The sequence below is a fragment of the Chlorocebus sabaeus genome, chromosome 11, assembly GCF_047675955.1.
Source record: "Chlorocebus sabaeus isolate Y175 chromosome 11, mChlSab1.0.hap1, whole genome shotgun sequence".
In the NCBI taxonomy this organism is placed as follows: Eukaryota; Metazoa; Chordata; class Mammalia; order Primates; family Cercopithecidae; genus Chlorocebus; species Chlorocebus sabaeus.
The window spans coordinates 120,523,916-120,529,915 of NC_132914.1; positions in this window are offsets into that span (position 1 = coordinate 120,523,916).

The following is a 6,000-nucleotide window of genomic DNA, read 5'->3' on the forward strand; positions in this document are numbered from 1 at the left end:
ATATTGCATGGTATGAATGTACCCTATTTTGTGTATCCATTAATCAGTTGATTGACATTTGAGTTATTTGTACTTTTTGGCTATGGTGGCTATGACGAAGACTGCTGCTGTGCTCATTTGTGTACAAGCTTTTGTGAGAACATGTCTTCAGTTCCTTTGGGTTTATACTCAGAAATGGAGCTGGTGGGTCAAAGATAACTCTGTTTCACTTTTTTTTTTTTTTTTTTTTTTTTTTGAGGCGGAGTGTAGCTCTGTCGCCCAGGCTGGAGTGCAGTGGCCGGATCTCAGCTCACTGCAAGCTCCGCCTCCCGGGTTCACGCCATTCTCCGGCCTCAGCCTCCCGAGTAGCTGGGACTACAGGCGCCCGCCACCTCGCCCGGCTGGTTTTTTGTATTTTTTAGTAGAGACGGGGTTTCACCGTGTGAACCAGGATGGTCTCCATCTCCTGACCTCGTGATCCGCCCGTCTCGGCCTCCCAAAGTGCTGGGATTACAGGCTTGAGCCACCGCGCCCGGCCTGTTTCACTTTTTGAGGAACTGCCAAACTGCTTTCCATAGTGACTGCACTGCACCTCTATATATATATTTTTTTTTTTTTTTAAGAGACAGGGTCTCTGTCACCCAGGCTGGAGTGCAATGGCATGATCCTAGCTCCCTGCAACCTTGAACTCTTGGGCTCAAGCAATCCTCCCGCACCAGTCTCTCAAGTAGATGGGGCTACAGGTATTACAGGTATAGGCCGCCACAACTGGCTAACTTTTGTATTTTTTTTCTTATTTCTTCTGAACAAATGCATGACTCTAGAATTTTTTTTTTTTTTTTTTTTTCTTGTAGGAATAGGGGCTCCTTCCGTTGCCGAGGCTGGTCTTGAACTCTTTTTTTTGAGACAAACTCTCATTCTGTCACCCAGGCTGCAGGGCAGTGGTACAATCTCGGTTTACAGCAACTCCCACCTCCCAGGTTCAAGTGATTCTCTTGCTTCAGCGTCCCGAGTAGCTGGGATTACAGGCATGTGCCACCACACCTGGCTAATTTTTGCATTTTTATTAGAGATGGGGTTTCACCATGTTGGCCAGGCTGGTCTCAAACTCCTGACCTCAGGTGATCCCCCACCTCGGGCTCCCAAAGTGCTGTGATTACAAGCCACCCACCCAGCCTCACCCATTTTATTTGAAGAGTTTTATATAGTTTTTGTTCTTTTATTTTGAGACAGAGTCTTGCTCTGTTGCCCAGGCTGGAGTGCAGTGGTGCAATCTCAGCTCACTGCAACCTCCGCCTCCAGGGTTCAAGCCATTCTCCTGCCTCAGCCTCCTGAGTAGCTGGAACTACAGGCGCCCGCCACCACACTCGGTGACTTTTTTGAATTTTTAGTAGAGATGAGGTTTCACCGCGTTAGCCAGGATGGTCTCAATCACCTGACCTTGTGATCCGCCCACCTTAGCCTCCCAAAGTGCTGTATTACAGGCGTGTGCCACCATGCCCAGCCTAGTTTTTTTTTTGAGAGATTTTCACTCTTGTTGACTAGGCTGCAGTACAATGGCACAGTCTCAGCTCACCGCAACCTCTGCCTCCCAGGTTCATTCAAGCGATTCTCCTGCCTCAGCTTCCCTAGTAACTGGGATTACAGACATACACCACCATGCCCAGCTAATTTTGTATTTTTAGTAAAGACGGGGTTTCTCTATGTTGGTCAGGCTGGTCTTGAACTCCCGACCTCAGGTTATCCACCCACCCTGGCCTCCCAAAGTGCTGGGATTACAGGCATAAGCCACCGTGCCCGGCCCCTAGTTTTGTTTTCTTTTTTCTTTTTTTTTTTGAGACAGAGTCTCACTCTATCACCCAGGCTGGAGTGCAGTGGTGTGATCTCGGTGCACTGCAAGCTCCACCTCCTGGGTTCACACCACTCTCCTGCCTCAGCCTCCCAAGTAGCTAGGACTACAGGCATCCGCCACCACACCTGGCCAATTTTTTGTATTTTTTTTAGTAGAGATGGGGTTTCACCATGTTGGCCAGGATGGTCTCCATCTCTTGACCTTGTGATCCACCTGACTGGCCTCCCGAAGTGCTGGGATTACAAGCATGAGCCAACACGCCCAGCCTCTAGTTTTGTTTTTAAGACAGTCTTGCCCTGTTGCCCAGGCTGGAGCGCAATGGCATGATCTTGGCTCACTACAGCCTCTGCCTTCTGGGTTCAAGTGATTCTCCCACCTCAGCTTCCCAAGTAGCTGGGATTACAGGCACTGCAATCGTGCCTGGCTAATTTTTGTATTTTTGTAGAGATGGGGTTTCACCATGTTGGCCAGGCTGGTCTTGAATGCCTGACCTCGGGTGATTGGCCTGCCTCAGCCTCCCAAAGCATTTTTAGTTATTTTTTGTATATGGTGTGAGATGGATCCAAATTCATTCTTTACATGTGGATATCAGCGCATCTTTTTTTTTTTTTTTTTTTTTTTTGAGATGGAGTCTCACTCTGTCGCCCAGGCTGGAGTGCAGTGGCGCGATCTCGGCTCACTGCAACCTCTGCCTCCTGGGTTCAAGCAATTCTTTGCCTCGGTCTCTCAAGTAGCTGGGATTACAGGTGCCTGCCACCACGCCCGGCTAATTTTTTGTATTTTTAGTAGAGACGGGGTTTCACCATCTTGGCCAGGCTAGTCTTGAACTTCTCTCAGCAATTTTGTTGAAAAAACTATTCCTTTCCTTCACAGAATTGTCTTGATACCCTTGTTGGAAATCAATTGATGATGAGTGTGAAGGTTTATTTCCAGCCTCTCCATTCTATTCCACTGTTCAACTTGTTTATCCCTACTCTAGTACCACACTGCCTTGATTTCTGTAGTTTTATAGTAAGTTTTGAAATCGGGAAGTATGACTCTCCCAACTTTGTTCTTCTTTTTCAAGACTGCTTTTGGCTATTTTGGGTTACTTGCATTTATTTCCGTATGAGTTTTAGGATCAGCTTGTCCCTTTCTGGGGGGGAAAACACACACACACACACACACACACACACACACACAATTGGAATTTTGATGAGCTTGTATTAAATCTGTGTATCTATTCCGGAGTATTGCTATTTTAATTGCAATATTGTCTTCCAATCCATGAACACAGGATCTCCTTCTATATTTTAGGTCTTATTTAATTTTTTTAACGTCAACAATGTTCTATAGTTTTCAATGTAATGTCTTTATTTTTATTTTTATTTATTTTTTGAGATGGAGTCTTGCTCTGTCGCCAGGGTGGAGAGCAGTGGTGTGATCTCAGCTCACTGCAACCTCTGCCTCCTGGGTTCAAGTGATTCTCCTGCCTCAGCCTCCCGAGTAGCTGGGACTACAGGCACGCGCCACCACGCTCAGATAATTTTTGTATTTTTAGTAGAGACAGGATTTCTCCATGTTGGTCAGGCTGGTCTCGAACTCCTGACCTCAAGTGATCCGCCCGCCTCAGCTTCCCAAAGTGCTGGAATTGCTGGCGTAAGCCACCACGCCCACCTTTTTGTATTTTTAGTGGAGGTGAAATTTCACCATGTTGCCCAGACTGGTCTTGAACCTCTGGGCTCAAGCAATCCTTCGGCCTCTGCCTCCCAAAGTGCTGGGATAACAGACGTGAGCCATTGTGACTTGCCTAGAATGGTACTTTACTGGTTCAATGGATATTTCACAGAGTGGCTTTCCAGGGAGCAAGCAGGTAAATGCAGAGAGGAGGGGAAGCCCAGGGAATGAGTGTAGCATGAGGAACATCAGGAGACACAAACTTTAGCTCCAGATCTGCCATAAAACCTTCTCTAGGCCTCAGAGAACTTGCTTGACATCCCTAGGCCTTAGTTTCATCTGTAAGATCAGGGAGGTTTGATAGGATGGATCACTAAGGATTCTCTCAACACTTCCCATAGTAAGAAGACAGGTAACACGTGCGCCATGTTCTCTACCACAAAACACCAGCGCTTGGCCGGGCACAGTGGCTCATGCCTGTAATCTCAGCACTTTGGGAGGCCAAGGCGCACAAATCACTTGAGGTCAGGAGTTTGAGACCAGCCTGAGCAACATAGCAAAACTCTGTCTCTACCAAAAATACAAAAATTAGCCGACTGTGGTGGTGCGTGCCTGTAATCCCAGCTACTTGTGAGGCAGGAGGATCGCTTGAACCCGGGAGGTAGAGGTTGCAGTGAGCCAAGGTCACGCCACTGCACTCCAGCCTGTGCAACACATGAGACCCCATGTCAACCAACCAACCAACTAGCCTAGAAAGGAGGTTTTTGGGGGGAGGGGGGAGGGATTGCATTGGGAGTTATACCTGATGTAAATGACGAGTTGATGGGTGCAGCACACCAACATGGCACAAGTATACATATGTAGCAAACCTGCACGTTGTGCACATGTACCCTACAACTTGAAGTTTAATAATAATAAATAAATTAAAAAATAAATAAATAAAATAAAATAAAGAAAGGAGGTTTTTATTTTTATTATTTATTTTTTTGAGATGGAGTCTTGGCTTTGTCACCCAGGCTGGAGTGCAATGGTGCGATCTCAGCTCACTGCAACCTCTGCCTCCTGGGTTCAAGTAATTCTCCTGCTTCAGCCTCCTGAGTAGGTGGGATTAAAGCTGCCCACCACACCTGGCTATTTTTTTTTTTTTTTTTTTTTTTGTAGTTTTAGTAGAGACAGGGTTTCACCATGTTGGCCAGCTGGTCTCAAACTCCTGATCTCAAGTGATCTGCCTGCCTCGGCCTCCCAAAGTGCTGGGGTTACAGCTGTGAGCTATTGTGCCAGGTCAACCTTTATTTTTTAAAAAATATCTTCCCCCACCCCCCCCAGTATTGTAAGATTTAGGTATAGCCTACGGCACCTAGTATCCCGACGTGGTCTGCCATCCAAGTACTAAAGAAGCCTCACCTTGCTTAGTTTCCAAGATCAGCTGAGACCAAGGACGTTCAGGGAAATATGGCCATAAAGAAAGCCCTTATTCTGGAACTGATTCCAACACTGAAAAACTTTCTGAAGCAATCAGCTCCATCGAGAACTGTGCCTACCCTAGGTGGTGAGAATGGTGACCCATAGGAGGGAATATTACAGCTCCTATTTATGTGGGATATACAGCATACATATCAGGACAGCAGCCACTATAGCTTACAAGTAAATTAATAAGCAATACTAGAGGTGGAGGTATGCACTGGAAACTTTTTTTCCAGACAGTGTCCTTCACTCTGTCACCCAGGCTGGAGTGCAGTGGCACTATCTTGGCTCACTGCAGCCCCAGCCTCCCAGGCTCAAGAAATCCTCCCACCCCAGCCTCCCAGGTAGCTGGGGCTACAGGCGTGCACCACCACGCCCAACTGATTTTTGCATTTTTTGTAGAGATGGGGTCTTGCCATGTTGCCTAGGCTGGTCTTGAACTCCTGGGCTTGAGATCTTCCCAGCTCAGCTTCCCAAAGTACTGAGATTACAGGTGTGAGCCACTGTGCCTGGCCTAGAAATCTTTTTTTTTTTTTTTTTTTTTAAGACGGAGTCTTGCTCTGTCACCCGGGCTGGAGTGCAGTGGCCGGATCTCAGCTCACTGCAAGCTCCGCCTCCCGGGTTTACGCCATTCTCCTGCCTCAGCCTCCCGAGTAGCGGGGACTACAGGCGCCCGCCACCTCGCCCGGCTAGTTTTTTGTGTTTTTTTAGTAGAGACGGGGTTTCACTGTGTTAGCCAGGATGGTCTCGATCTCCTGACCTCGTGATCCGCCCGTCTCGGCCTCCCAAAGTGCTGGGATTACAGGCTTGAGCCACCGCGCCCGGCCTAGAAATCTTTTTAATCTGGAGTATGTGACCAAAAAGACTTGAAGACCACTGATGTAAGACACTAGTCATGTAGGTGGCCAGACCCCTCATTTGACAAGCTAACAAACAGGTGGGTGAAGCGTCACGACTAAGACGTCATGGTTGCTGATTCCAGCATGGTCTGTGCATTCGGGACATACAACCATTCCTTCTATCAATCTGGGCTATGACTAGGGGTCTAC